Source organism: Rhinoderma darwinii, unplaced genomic scaffold, assembly GCF_050947455.1.
Source record: "Rhinoderma darwinii isolate aRhiDar2 unplaced genomic scaffold, aRhiDar2.hap1 Scaffold_530, whole genome shotgun sequence".
Taxonomy (NCBI): Eukaryota; Metazoa; Chordata; class Amphibia; order Anura; family Rhinodermatidae; genus Rhinoderma; species Rhinoderma darwinii.
In genome coordinates, this window is record NW_027464079.1 from 46294 (window position 1) to 61111 (window position 14818).

General features: G+C 47.7%; 10 non-coding genes across 10 annotated transcripts; all 10 read right to left on the reverse strand.

Annotated features, from left to right (window-relative positions):
- Nucleotides 1-326: 326 nt before the first annotated feature.
- On the reverse strand, nt 327-517 carry LOC142722121 (U2 spliceosomal RNA). Its single transcript, XR_012874446.1, has one exon. It is a non-coding gene; the product is annotated as a U2 spliceosomal RNA (small nuclear RNA).
- A 1304-nt stretch (nt 518-1821) lies between these two features.
- On the reverse strand, nt 1822-2012 carry LOC142722122 (U2 spliceosomal RNA). Its single transcript, XR_012874447.1, has one exon. It is a non-coding gene; the product is annotated as a U2 spliceosomal RNA (small nuclear RNA).
- A 1284-nt stretch (nt 2013-3296) lies between these two features.
- Nucleotides 3297-3487, reverse strand: LOC142722123 (U2 spliceosomal RNA). Its single transcript, XR_012874448.1, has one exon. It is a non-coding gene; the product is annotated as a U2 spliceosomal RNA (small nuclear RNA).
- Nucleotides 3488-4787: 1300 nt separating this feature from the next.
- On the reverse strand, nt 4788-4978 carry LOC142722124 (U2 spliceosomal RNA). The gene has a single exon (XR_012874449.1). It is a non-coding gene; the product is annotated as a U2 spliceosomal RNA (small nuclear RNA).
- A 1292-nt stretch (nt 4979-6270) lies between these two features.
- LOC142722125 (U2 spliceosomal RNA) lies at nt 6271-6461 on the reverse strand. Its single transcript, XR_012874450.1, has one exon. It is a non-coding gene; the product is annotated as a U2 spliceosomal RNA (small nuclear RNA).
- Nucleotides 6462-7773: 1312 nt separating this feature from the next.
- LOC142722127 (U2 spliceosomal RNA) lies at nt 7774-7964 on the reverse strand. Its single transcript, XR_012874451.1, has one exon. It is a non-coding gene; the product is annotated as a U2 spliceosomal RNA (small nuclear RNA).
- Nucleotides 7965-9248: 1284 nt separating this feature from the next.
- Nucleotides 9249-9439, reverse strand: LOC142722128 (U2 spliceosomal RNA). The gene has a single exon (XR_012874452.1). It is a non-coding gene; the product is annotated as a U2 spliceosomal RNA (small nuclear RNA).
- A 1288-nt stretch (nt 9440-10727) lies between these two features.
- Nucleotides 10728-10918, reverse strand: LOC142722129 (U2 spliceosomal RNA). The gene has a single exon (XR_012874453.1). It is a non-coding gene; the product is annotated as a U2 spliceosomal RNA (small nuclear RNA).
- A 1292-nt stretch (nt 10919-12210) lies between these two features.
- LOC142722130 (U2 spliceosomal RNA) lies at nt 12211-12401 on the reverse strand. The gene has a single exon (XR_012874454.1). It is a non-coding gene; the product is annotated as a U2 spliceosomal RNA (small nuclear RNA).
- A 1296-nt stretch (nt 12402-13697) lies between these two features.
- On the reverse strand, nt 13698-13888 carry LOC142722132 (U2 spliceosomal RNA). The gene has a single exon (XR_012874456.1). It is a non-coding gene; the product is annotated as a U2 spliceosomal RNA (small nuclear RNA).
- Between the last annotated feature and the right edge of the window lie 930 nt (nt 13889-14818).

A 14818-nucleotide genomic window follows, 5' to 3' on the forward strand; every position in this document is an offset into this window, starting at 1 on the left:
ATCAATCAATCAATCAATCAATCAATCAGTGGCTGGCTCAGGTGCAGCTCTTTAACTTACCTAAAAGGGAGGGCGGAGAGAAGACAAGGAAGGTGAATGAGGTGTTCCAATGTGAAATGCCGGAAACACAGAAACACAGACGACACACAACAAGAGGTGGCAATCTATTCATTAATTGCATTTAATCAATGAGCTCATTATCACTCATGCATTGTCCAACAGGTGTTGAAATAATGGGATTAAAAGGGGAGATCCCTTCAGAAAGACAGAAACAATAGCAAAGACAAAAAACACTTTTGGAATCTGCTTTTAGTCAACACATAAGGAAAGGGTGCACCGGTCCTGGAAATACTGCAATACCAGGTCAATGCGTGGAGTGGACAGAGCAAGCTCTATTTCCATCTCCCTGTTCTAAAAATCCATTTAATATATGGTCCCCAGATAGGGGACGTATCAGATATTAAACTGATAAGAACAGATACTACACTTGATCTTAGCCAAAAGGCCGAGAAGCGATAACCCGAACGGGCCGCGCGTTGCCCGAGCCTGCCCGATACTGCTGTTCAGCCCTTGCAGCGATTCAGCCTACTTCTAGGCAATTCCATGGGGCCCTGCAGGCTCACACACTCACAGCTACACGGGAGGTGAATAAAGGCCGGAGAGGAAGCCAGACAGGATTTGCTTCTTTTGCTTGCACCACAATGCAGTGCTGAAAGAGGAGGAATCTACATAAAAACGCCTTCCTGGCAACGCCCAAATGCCCTGCTGCCATGCAGATAAACACTGGCAGCGGCAGCAAGTGCATGCCCACAGCCACCCCTTGTTCCTTCACACCTTGTATCAGCTGTAATCCAGTCCAGTCCAGTGCTGCCTGCTGAGCAGCACTGACCAACACTGCCTGGGCCCAGGCTTTTATCTCTGAGGCCCCATTATGATGTCAGAAAGCTGGCTCTGGAATCCTGAGGGCTCCACTATGACACGTGCAAAGTTCCGTCTGAACTTTATATAAGACGGTGAGGCTCAGTCAGTCACTCAGTGTTGCCTGAGAGGGCAACACTGCAACAGCCGGCCGCCAGGCTGTCTTTTTTTTGCACAGCTAGTTGCCTCCAGGAGGCCACAAGAGGGAGACAAGGGACTGCAAAATGGAAAATAGGCATCCACCAACTTTACAGACAACTTCTCCTTGCTCCTACAACCTCCATCCTTGCACAGTTTGTTATTCTTCTAGGTAACATAGTAACAAATCCAAATTGCTGCTCTCTTTGTAGGCAAGCAAGGCTTTGTTGCAACTGCAATTCTTACTTCTTCTTGAAATGTAGGGACGACAGTACATTCCATCACATCCATCTAGTGTACACAGGTAGGTCCATTGTGGCGGGCAGGCGAGCGGGCGGGCTGCTTTATTGGCTGTTTGCTGTTCCCCTACTCCACTCCACTATTTGACTGTTGTGCTGCATCAATCAATCAATCAATCAATCAATCAATCAATCAATCAATCAATCAATCAATCAATCAATCAATCAGTGGCTGGCTCAGGTGCAGCTCTTTAACTTACCTAAAAGGGAGGGCGGAGAGAAGACAAGGAAGGTGAATGAGGTGTTCCAATGTGAAATGCCGGAAACACAGAAACACAGACGACACACAACAAGAGGTGGCAATCTATTCATTAATTGCATTTAATCAATGAGCTCAGTATCACTCATGCATTGTCCAACAGGTGTTGAAATAATGGGATTAAAAGGGGAGATCCCTTCAGAAAGACAGAAACAATAGCAAAGACAAAAAACACTTTTGGAATCTGCTTTTAGTCAACACATAAGGAAAGGGTGCACCGGTCCTGGAAATACTGCAATACCAGGTCAATGCGTGGAGTGGACAGAGCAAGCTCTATTTCCATCTCCCTGTTCTAAAAATCCATTTAATATATGGTCCCCAGATAGGGGACGTATCAGATATTAAACTGATAAGAACAGATACTACACTTGATCTTAGCCAAAAGGCCGAGAAGCGATAACCCGAACGGGCCGCGCGTTGCCCGAGCCTGCCCGATACTGCTGTTCAGCCCTTGCAGCGATTCAGCCTACTTCTAGGCAATTCCATGGGGCCCTGCAGGCTCACACACTCACAGCTACACGGGAGGTGAATAAAGGCCGGAGAGGAAGCCAGACAGGATTTGCTTATTTTGCTTGCACCACAATGCAGTGCTGAAAGAGGAGGAATCTACATAAAAACGCCTTCCTGGCAACGCCCAAATGCCCTGCTGCCATGCAGATAAACACTGGCAGCGGCAGCAAGTGCATGCCCACAGCCACCCCTTGTTCCTTCACACCTTGTATCAGCTGTAATCCAGTCCAGTCCAGTGCTGCCTGCTGAGCAGCACTGACCAACACTGCCTGGGCCCAGGCTTTTATCTCTGAGGCCCCATTATGATGTCAGAAAGCTGGCTCTGGAATCCTGAGGGCTCCACTATGACACGTGCAAAGTTCCGTCTGAACTTTATATAAGACGGTGAGGCTCAGTCAGTCACTCAGTGTTGCCTGAGAGGGCAACACTGCAACAGCCGGCCGCCAGGCTGTCTTTTTTTTGCACAGCTAGTTGCCTCCAGGAGGCCACAAGAGGGAGACAAGGGACTGCAAAATGGAAAATAGGCATCCACCAACTTTACAGACAACTTCTCCTTGCTCCTACAACCTCCATCCTTGCACAGTTTGTTATTCTTCTAGGTAACATAGTAACAAATCCAAATTGCTGCTCTCTTTGTAGGCAAGCAAGGCTTTGTTGCAACTGCAATTCTTACTTCTTCTTGAAATGTAGGGACGACAGTACATTCCATCACATCCATCTAGTGTACACAGGTAGGTCCATTGTGGCGGGCAGGCGAGCGGGCGGGCTGCTTTATTGGCTGTTTGCTGTTCCCCTACTCCACTCCACTATTTGACTGTTGTGCTGCATCAATCAATCAATCAATCAATCAATCAATCAATCAATCAATCAATCAGTGGCTGGCTCAGGTGCAGCTCTTTAACTTACCTAAAAGGGAGGGCGGAGAGAAGACAAGGAAGGTGAATGAGGTGTTCCAATGTGAAATGCCGGAAACACAGAAACACAGACGACACACAACAAGAGGTGGCAATCTATTCATTAATTGCATTTAATCAATGAGCTCATTATCACTCATGCATTGTCCAACAGGTGTTGAAATAATGGGATTAAAAGGGGAGATCCCTTCAGAAAGACAGAAACAATAGCAAAGACAAAAAACACTTTTGGAATCTGCTTTTAGTCAACACATAAGGAAAGGGTGCACCGGTCCTGGAAATACTGCAATACCAGGTCAATGCGTGGAGTGGACAGAGCAAGCTCTATTTCCATCTCCCTGTTCTAAAAATCCATTTAATATATGGTCCCCAGATAGGGGACGTATCAGATATTAAACTGATAAGAACAGATACTACACTTGATCTTAGCCAAAAGGCCGAGAAGCGATAACCCGAACGGGCCGCGCGTTGCCCGAGCCTGCCCGATACTGCTGTTCAGCCCTTGCAGCGATTCAGCCTACTTCTAGGCAATTCCATGGGGCCCTGCAGGCTCACACACTCACAGCTACACGGGAGGTGAATAAAGGCCGGAGAGGAAGCCAGACAGGATTTGCTTCTTTTGCTTGCACCACAATGCAGTGCTGAAAGAGGAGGAATCTACATAAAAACGCCTTCCTGGCAACGCCCAAATGCCCTGCTGCCATGCAGATAAACACTGGCAGCGGCAGCAAGTGCATGCCCACAGCCACCCCTTGTTCCTTCACACCTTGTATCAGCTGTAATCCAGTCCAGTCCAGTGCTGCCTGCTGAGCAGCACTGACCAACACTGCCTGGGCCCAGGCTTTTATCTCTGAGGCCCCATTATGATGTCAGAAAGCTGGCTCTGGAATCCTGAGGGCTCCACTATGACACGTGCAAAGTTCCGTCTGAACTTTATATAAGACGGTGAGGCTCAGTCAGTCACTCAGTGTTGCCTGAGAGGGCAACACTGCAACAGCCGGCCGCCAGGCTGTCTTTTTTTTGCACAGCTAGTTGCCTCCAGGAGGCCACAAGAGGGAGACAAGGGACTGCAAAATGGAAAATAGGCATCCACCAACTTTACAGACAACTTCTCCTTGCTCCTACAACCTCCATCCTTGCACAGTTTGTTATTCTTCTAGGTAACATAGTAACAAATCCAAATTGCTGCTCTCTTTGTAGGCAAGCAAGGCTTTGTTGCAACTGCAATTCTTACTTCTTCTTGAAATGTAGGGACGACAGTACATTCCATCACATCCATCTAGTGTACACAGGTAGGTCCATTGTGGCGGGCAGGCGAGCGGGCGGGCTGCTTTATTGGCTGTTTGCTGTTCCCCTACTCCACTCCACTATTTGACTGTTGTGCTGCATCAATCAATCAATCAATCAATCAATCAATCAATCAATCAATCAATCAATCAATCAATCAATCAGTGGCTGGCTCAGGTGCAGCTCTTTAACTTACCTAAAAGGGAGGGCGGAGAGAAGACAAGGAAGGTGAATGAGGTGTTCCAATGTGAAATGCCGGAAACACAGAAACACAGACGACACACAACAAGAGGTGGCAATCTATTCATTAATTGCATTTAATCAATGAGCTCATTATCACTCATGCATTGTCCAACAGGTGTTGAAATAATGGGATTAAAAGGGGAGATCCCTTCAGAAAGACAGAAACAATAGCAAAGACAAAAAACACTTTTGGAATCTGCTTTTAGTCAACACATAAGGAAAGGGTGCACCGGTCCTGGAAATACTGCAATACCAGGTCAATGCGTGGAGTGGACAGAGCAAGCTCTATTTCCATCTCCCTGTTCTAAAAATCCATTTAATATATGGTCCCCAGATAGGGGACGTATCAGATATTAAACTGATAAGAACAGATACTACACTTGATCTTAGCCAAAAGGCCGAGAAGCGATAACCCGAACGGGCCGCACGTTGCCCGAGCCTGCCCGATACTGCTGTTCAGCCCTTGCAGCGATTCAGCCTACTTCTAGGCAATTCCATGGGGCCCTGCAGGCTCACACACTCACAGCTACACGGGAGGTGAATAAAGGCCGGAGAGGAAGCCAGACAGGATTTGCTTCTTTTGCTTGCACCACAATGCAGTGCTGAAAGAGGAGGAATCTACATAAAAACGCCTTCCTGGCAACGCCCAAATGCCCTGCTGCCATGCAGATAAACACTGGCAGCGGCAGCAAGTGCATGCCCACAGCCACCCCTTGTTCCTTCACACCTTGTATCAGCTGTAATCCAGTCCAGTCCAGTGCTGCCTGCTGAGCAGCACTGACCAACACTGCCTGGGCCCAGGCTTTTATCTCTGAGGCCCCATTATGATGTCAGAAAGCTGGCTCTGGAATCCTGAGGGCTCCACTATGACACGTGCAAAGTTCCGTCTGAACTTTATATAAGACGGTGAGGCTCAGTCAGTCACTCAGTGTTGCCTGAGAGGGCAACACTGCAACAGCCGGCCGCCAGGCTGTCTTTTTTTTGCACAGCTAGTTGCCTCCAGGAGGCCACAAGAGGGAGACAAGGGACTGCAAAATGGAAAATAGGCATCCACCAACTTTACAGACAACTTCTCCTTGCTCCTACAACCTCCATCCTTGCACAGTTTGTTATTCTTCTAGGTAACATAGTAACAAATCCAAATTGCTGCTCTCTTTGTAGGCAAGCAAGGCTTTGTTGCAACTGCAATTCTTACTTCTTCTTGAAATGTAGGGACGACAGTACATTCCATCACATCCATCTAGTGTACACAGGTAGGTCCATTGTGGCGGGCAGGCGAGCGGGCGGGCTGCTTTATTGGCTGTTTGCTGTTCCCCTACTCCACTCCACTATTTGACTGTTGTGCTGCATCAATCAATCAATCAATCAATCAATCAATCAATCAATCAATCAATCAATCAATCAGTGGCTGGCTCAGGTGCAGCTCTTTAACTTACCTAAAAGGGAGGGCGGAGAGAAGACAAGGAAGGTGAATGAGGTGTTCCAATGTGAAATGCCGGAAACACAGAAACACAGACGACACACAACAAGAGGTGGCAATCTATTCATTAATTGCATTTAATCAATGAGCTCATTATCACTCATGCATTGTCCAACAGGTGTTGAAATAATGGGATTAAAAGGGGAGATCCCTTCAGAAAGACAGAAACAATAGCAAAGACAAAAAACACTTTTGGAATCTGCTTTTAGTCAACACATAAGGAAAGGGTGCACCGGTCCTGGAAATACTGCAATACCAGGTCAATGCGTGGAGTGGACAGAGCAAGCTCTATTTCCATCTCCCTGTTCTAAAAATCCATTTAATATATGGTCCCCAGATAGGGGACGTATCAGATATTAAACTGATAAGAACAGATACTACACTTGATCTTAGCCAAAAGGCCGAGAAGCGATAACCCGAACGGGCCGCGCGTTGCCCGAGCCTGCCCGATACTGCTGTTCAGCCCTTGCAGCGATTCAGCCTACTTCTAGGCAATTCCATGGGGCCCTGCAGGCTCACACACTCACAGCTACACGGGAGGTGAATAAAGGCCGGAGAGGAAGCCAGACAGGATTTGCTTCTTTTGCTTGCACCACAATGCAGTGCTGAAAGAGGAGGAATCTACATAAAAACGCCTTCCTGGCAACGCCCAAATGCCCTGCTGCCATGCAGATAAACACTGGCAGCGGCAGCAAGTGCATGCCCACAGCCACCCCTTGTTCCTTCACACCTTGTATCAGCTGTAATCCAGTCCAGTCCAGTGCTGCCTGCTGAGCAGCACTGACCAACACTGCCTGGGCCCAGGCTTTTATCTCTGAGGCCCCATTATGATGTCAGAAAGCTGGCTCTGGAATCCTGAGGGCTCCACTATGACACGTGCAAAGTTCCGTCTGAACTTTATATAAGACGGTGAGGCTCAGTCAGTCACTCAGTGTTGCCTGAGAGGGCAACACTGCAACAGCCGGCCGCCAGGCTGTCTTTTTTTTGCACAGCTAGTTGCCTCCAGGAGGCCACAAGAGGGAGACAAGGGACTGCAAAATGGAAAATAGGCATCCACCAACTTTACAGACAACTTCTCCTTGCTCCTACAACCTCTATCCTTGCACAGTTTGTTATTCTTCTAGGTAACATAGTAACAAATCCAAATTGCTGCTCTCTTTGTAGGCAAGCAAGGCTTTGTTGCAACTGCAATTCTTACTTCTTCTTGAAATGTAGGGACGACAGTACATTCCATCACATCCATCTAGTGTACACAGGTAGGTCCATTGTGGCGGGCAGGCGAGCGGGCGGGCTGCTTTATTGGCTGTTTGCTGTTCCCCTACTCCACTCCACTATTTGACTGTTGTGCTGCATCAATCAATCAATCAATCAATCAATCAATCAATCAATCAATCAATCAATCAATCAATCAATCAATCAATCAATCAGTGGCTGGCTCAGGTGCAGCTCTTTAACTTACCTAAAAGGGAGGGCGGAGAGAAGACAAGGAAGGTGAATGAGGTGTTCCAATATGAAATGCCGGAAACACAGAAACACAGACGACACACAACAAGAGGTGGCAATCTATTCATTAATTGCATTTAATCAATGAGCTCATTATCACTCATGCATTGTCCAACAGGTGTTGAAATAATGGGATTAAAAGGGGAGATCCCTTCAGAAAGACAGAAACAATAGCAAAGACAAAAAACACTTTTGGAATCTGCTTTTAGTCAACACATAAGGAAAGGGTGCACCGGTCCTGGAAATACTGCAATACCAGGTCAATGCGTGGAGTGGACAGAGCAAGCTCTATTTCCATCTCCCTGTTCTAAAAATCCATTTAATATATGGTCCCCAGATAGGGGACGTATCAGATATTAAACTGATAAGAACAGATACTACACTTGATCTTAGCCAAAAGGCCGAGAAGCGATAACCCGAACGGGCCGCGCGTTGCCCGAGCCTGCCCGATACTGCTGTTCAGCCCTTGCAGCGATTCAGCCTACTTCTAGGCAATTCCATGGGGCCCTGCAGGCTCACACACTCACAGCTACACGGGAGGTGAATAAAGGCCGGAGAGGAAGCCAGACAGGATTTGCTTCTTTTGCTTGCACCACAATGCAGTGCTGAAAGAGGAGGAATCTACATAAAAACGCCTTCCTGGCAACGCCCAAATGCCCTGCTGCCATGCAGATAAACACTGGCAGCGGCAGCAAGTGCATGCCCACAGCCACCCCTTGTTCCTTCACACCTTGTATCAGCTGTAATCCAGTCCAGTCCAGTGCTGCCTGCTGAGCAGCACTGACCAACACTGCCTGGGCCCAGGCTTTTATCTCTGAGGCCCCATTATGATGTCAGAAAGCTGGCTCTGGAATCCTGAGGGCTCCACTATGACACGTGCAAAGTTCCGTCTGAACTTTATATAAGACGGTGAGGCTCAGTCAGTCACTCAGTGTTGCCTGAGAGGGCAACACTGCAACAGCCGGCCGCCAGGCTGTCTTTTTTTTGCACAGCTAGTTGCCTCCAGGAGGCCACAAGAGGGAGACAAGGGACTGCAAAATGGAAAATAGGCATCCACCAACTTTACAGACAACTTCTCCTTGCTCCTACAACCTCCATCCTTGCACAGTTTGTTATTCTTCTAGGTAACATAGTAACAAATCCAAATTGCTGCTCTCTTTGTAGGCAAGCAAGGCTTTGTTGCAACTGCAATTCTTACTTCTTCTTGAAATGTAGGGACGACAGTACATTCCATCACATCCATCTAGTGTACACAGGTAGGTCCATTGTGGCGGGCAGGCGAGCGGGCGGGCTGCTTTATTGGCTGTTTGCTGTTCCCCTACTCCACTCCACTATTTGACTGTTGTGCTGCATCAATCAATCAATCAATCAATCAATCAATCAATCAATCAATCAATCAGTGGCTGGCTCAGGTGCAGCTCTTTAACTTACCTAAAAGGGAGGGCGGAGAGAAGACAAGGAAGGTGAATGAGGTGTTCCAATGTGAAATGCCGGAAACACAGAAACACAGACGACACACAACAAGAGGTGGCAATCTATTCATTAATTGCATTTAATCAATGAGCTCATTATCACTCATGCATTGTCCAACAGGTGTTGAAATAATGGGATTAAAAGGGGAGATCCCTTCAGAAAGACAGAAACAATAGCAAAGACAAAAAACACTTTTGGAATCTGCTTTTAGTCAACACATAAGGAAAGGGTGCACCGGTCCTGGAAATACTGCAATACCAGGTCAATGCGTGGAGTGGACAGAGCAAGCTCTATTTCCATCTCCCTGTTCTAAAAATCCATTTAATATATGGTCCCCAGATAGGGGACGTATCAGATATTAAACTGATAAGAACAGATACTACACTTGATCTTAGCCAAAAGGCCGAGAAGCGATAACCCGAACGGGCCGCGCGTTGCCCGAGCCTGCCCGATACTGCTGTTCAGCCCTTGCAGCGATTCAGCCTACTTCTAGGCAATTCCATGGGGCCCTGCAGGCTCACACACTCACAGCTACACGGGAGGTGAATAAAGGCCGGAGAGGAAGCCAGACAGGATTTGCTTATTTTGCTTGCACCACAATGCAGTGCTGAAAGAGGAGGAATCTACATAAAAACGCCTTCCTGGCAACGCCCAAATGCCCTGCTGCCATGCAGATAAACACTGGCAGCGGCAGCAAGTGCATGCCCACAGCCACCCCTTGTTCCTTCACACCTTGTATCAGCTGTAATCCAGTCCAGTCCAGTGCTGCCTGCTGAGCAGCACTGACCAACACTGCCTGGGCCCAGGCTTTTATCTCTGAGGCCCCATTATGATGTCAGAAAGCTGGCTCTGGAATCCTGAGGGCTCCACTATGACACGTGCAAAGTTCCGTCTGAACTTTATATAAGACGGTGAGGCTCAGTCAGTCACTCAGTGTTGCCTGAGAGGGCAACACTGCAACAGCCGGCCGCCAGGCTGTCTTTTTTTTGCACAGCTAGTTGCCTCCAGGAGGCCACAAGAGGGAGACAAGGGACTGCAAAATGGAAAATAGGCATCCACCAACTTTACAGACAACTTCTCCTTGCTCCTACAACCTCCATCCTTGCACAGTTTGTTATTCTTCTAGGTAACATAGTAACAAATCCAAATTGCTGCTCTCTTTGTAGGCAAGCAAGGCTTTGTTGCAACTGCAATTCTTACTTCTTCTTGAAATGTAGGGACGACAGTACATTCCATCACATCCATCTAGTGTACACAGGTAGGTCCATTGTGGCGGGCAGGCGAGCGGGCGGGCTGCTTTATTGGCTGTTTGCTGTTCCCCTACTCCACTCCACTATTTGACTGTTGTGCTGCATCAATCAATCAATCAATCAATCAATCAATCAATCAATCAATCAATCAATCAGTGGCTGGCTCAGGTGCAGCTCTTTAACTTACCTAAAAGGGAGGGCGGAGAGAAGACAAGGAAGGTGAATGAGGTGTTCCAATGTGAAATGCCGGAAACACAGAAACACAGACGACACACAACAAGAGGTGGCAATCTATTCATTAATTGCATTTAATCAATGAGCTCATTATCACTCATGCATTGTCCAACAGGTGTTGAAATAATGGGATTAAAAGGGGAGATCCCTTCAGAAAGACAGAAACAATAGCAAAGACAAAAAACACTTTTGGAATCTGCTTTTAGTCAACACATAAGGAAAGGGTGCACCGGTCCTGGAAATACTGCAATACCAGGTCAATGCGTGGAGTGGACAGAGCAAGCTCTATTTCCATCTCCCTGTTCTAAAAATCCATTTAATATATGGTCCCCAGATAGGGGACGTATCAGATATTAAACTGATAAGAACAGATACTACACTTGATCTTAGCCAAAAGGCCGAGAAGCGATAACCCGAACGGGCCGCGCGTTGCCCGAGCCTGCCCGATACTGCTGTTCAGCCCTTGCAGCGATTCAGCCTACTTCTAGGCAATTCCATGGGGCCCTGCAGGCTCACACACTCACAGCTACACGGGAGGTGAATAAAGGCCGGAGAGGAAGCCAGACAGGATTTGCTTCTTTTGCTTGCACCACAATGCAGTGCTGAAAGAGGAGGAATCTACATAAAAACGCCTTCCTGGCAACGCCCAAATGCCCTGCTGCCATGCAGATAAACACTGGCAGCGGCAGCAAGTGCATGCCCACAGCCACCCCTTGTTCCTTCACACCTTGTATCAGCTGTAATCCAGTCCAGTCCAGTGCTGCCTGCTGAGCAGCACTGACCAACACTGCCTGGGCCCAGGCTTTTATCTCTGAGGCCCCATTATGATGTCAGAAAGCTGGCTCTGGAATCCTGAGGGCTCCACTATGACACGTGCAAAGTTCCGTCTGAACTTTATATAAGACGGTGAGGCTCAGTCAGTCACTCAGTGTTGCCTGAGAGGGCAACACTGCAACAGCCGGCCGCCAGGCTGTCTTTTTTTTGCACAGCTAGTTGCCTCCAGGAGGCCACAAGAGGGAGACAAGGGACTGCAAAATGGAAAATAGGCATCCACCAACTTTACAGACAACTTCTCCTTGCTCCTACAACCTCCATCCTTGCACAGTTTGTTATTCTTCTAGGTAACATAGTAACAAATCCAAATTGCTGCTCTCTTTGTAGGCAAGCAAGGCTTTGTTGCAACTGCAATTCTTACTTCTTCTTGAAATGTAGGGACGACAGTACATTCCATCACATCCATCTAGTGTACACAGGTAGGTCCATTGTGGCGGGCAGGCGAGCGGGCGGGCTGCTTTATTGGCTGTTTGCTGTTCCCCTACTCCACTCCACTATTTGACTGTTGTGCTGCATCAATCAATCAATCAATCAATCAATCAATCAATCAATCAATCAATCAATCAATCAGTGGCTGGCTCAGGTGCAGCTCTTTAACTTACCTAAAAGGGAGGGCGGAGAGAAGACAAGGAAGGTGAATGAGGTGTTCCAATGTGAAATGCCGGAAACACAGAAACACAGACGACACACAACAAGAGGTGGCAATCTATTCATTAATTGCATTTAATCAATGAGCTCATTATCACTCATGCATTGTCCAACAGGTGTTGAAATAATGGGATTAAAAGGGGAGATCCCTTCAGAAAGACAGAAACAATAGCAAAGACAAAAAACACTTTTGGAATCTGCTTTTAGTCAACACATAAGGAAAGGGTGCACCGGTCCTGGAAATACTGCAATACCAGGTCAATGCGTGGAGTGGACAGAGCAAGCTCTATTTCCATCTCCCTGTTCTAAAAATCCATTTAATATATGGTCCCCAGATAGGGGACGTATCAGATATTAAACTGATAAGAACAGATACTACACTTGATCTTAGCCAAAAGGCCGAGAAGCGATAACCCGAACGGGCCGCGCGTTGCCCGAGCCTGCCCGATACTGCTGTTCAGCCCTTGCAGCGATTCAGCCTACTTCTAGGCAATTCCATGGGGCCCTGCAGGCTCACACACTCACAGCTACACGGGAGGTGAATAAAGGCCGGAGAGGAAGCCAGACAGGATTTGCTTATTTTGCTTGCACCACAATGCAGTGCTGAAAGAGGAGGAATCTACATAAAAACGCCTTCCTGGCAACGCCCAAATGCCCTGCTGCCATGCAGATAAACACTGGCAGCGGCAGCAAGTGCATGCCCACAGCCACCCCTTGTTCCTTCACACCTTGTATCAGCTGTAATCCAGTCCAGTCCAGTGCTGCCTGCTGAGCAGCACTGACCAACACTGCCTGGGCCCAGGCTTTTATCTCTGAGGCCCCATTATGATGTCAGAAAGCCGGCTCTGGAATCCTGAGGGCTCCACTATGACACGTGCAAAGTTCCGTCTGAACTTTATATAAGACGGTGAGGCTCAGTCAGTCACTCAGTGTTGCCTGAGAGGGCAACACTGCAACAGCCGGCCGCCAGGCTGTCTTTTTTTTGCACAGCTAGTTGCCTCCAGGAGGCCACAAGAGGGAGACAAGGGACTGCAAAATGGAAAATAGGCATCCACCAACTTTACAGACAACTTCTCCTTGCTCCTACAACCTCCATCCTTGCACAGTTTGTTATTCTTCTAGGTAACATAGTAACAAATCCAAATTGCTGCTCTCTTTGTAGGCAAGCAAGGCTTTGTTGCAACTGCAATTCTTACTTCTTCTTGAAATGTAGGGACGACAGTACATTCCATCACATCCATCTAGTGTACACAGGTAGGTCCATTGTGGCGGGCAGGCGAGCGGGCGGGCTGCTTTATTGGCTGTTTGCTGTTCCCCTACTCCACTCCACTATTTGACTGTTGTGCTGCATCAATCAATCAATCAATCAATCAATCAATCAATCAATCAATCAATCAATCAATCAATCAGTGGCTGGCTCAGGTGCAGCTCTTTAACTTACCTAAAAGGGAGGGCGGAGAGAAGACAAGGAAGGTGAATGAGGTGTTCCAATGTGAAATGCCGGAAACACAGAAACACAGACGACACACAACAAGAGGTGGCAATCTATTCATTAATTGCATTTAATCAATGAGCTCATTATCACTCATGCATTGTCCAACAGGTGTTGAAATAATGGGATTAAAAGGGGAGATCCCTTCAGAAAGACAGAAACAATAGCAAAGACAAAAAACACTTTTGGAATCTGCTTTTAGTCAACACATAAGGAAAGGGTGCACCGGTCCTGGAAATACTGCAATACCAGGTCAATGCGTGGAGTGGACAGAGCAAGCTCTATTTCCATCTCCCTGTTCTAAAAATCCATTTAATATATGGTCCCCAGATAGGGGACGTATCAGATATTAAACTGATAAGAACAGATACTACACTTGATCTTAGCCAAAAGGCCGAGAAGCGATAACCCGAACGGGCCGCGCGTTGCCCGAGCCTGCCCGATACTGCTGTTCAGCCCTTGCAGCGATTCAGCCTACTTCTAGGCAATTCCATGGGGCCCTGCAGGCTCACACACTCACAGCTACACGGGAGGTGAATAAAGGCCGGAGAGGAAGCCAGACAGGATTTGCTTCTTTTGCTTGCACCACAATGCAGTGCTGAAAGAGGAGGAATCTACATAAAAACGCCTTCCTGGCAACGCCCAAATGCCCTGCTGCCATGCAGATAAACACTGGCAGCGGCAGCAAGTGCATGCCCACAGCCACCCCTTGTTCCTTCACACCTTGTATCAGCTGTAATCCAGTCCAGTCCAGTGCTGCCTGCTGAGCAGCACTGACCAACACTGCCTGGGCCCAGGCTTTTATCTCTGAGGCCCCATTATGATGTCAGAAAGCTGGCTCTGGAATCCTGAGGGCTCCACTATGACACGTGCAAAGTTCCGTCTGAACTTTATATAAGACGGTGAGGCTCAGTCAGTCACTCAGTGTTGCCTGAGAGGGCAACACTGCAACAGCCGGCCGCCAGGCTGTCTTTTTTTTGCACAGCTAGTTGCCTCCAGGAGGCCACAAGAGGGAGACAAGGGACTGCAAAATGGAAAATAGGCATCCACCAACTTTACAGACAACTTCTCCTTGCTCCTACAACCTCCATCCTTGCACAGTTTGTTATTCTTCTAGGTAACATAGTAACAAATCCAAATTGCTGCTCTCTTTGTAGGCAAGCAAGGCTTTGTTGCAACTGCAATTCTTACTTCTTCTTGAAATGTAGGGACGACAGTACATTCCATCACATCCATCTAGTGTACACAGGTAGGTCCATTGTGGCGGGCAGGCGAGCGGGCGGGCTGCTTTATTGGCTGTTTGCTGTTCCCCTACTCCACTCCACTATTTGACTGT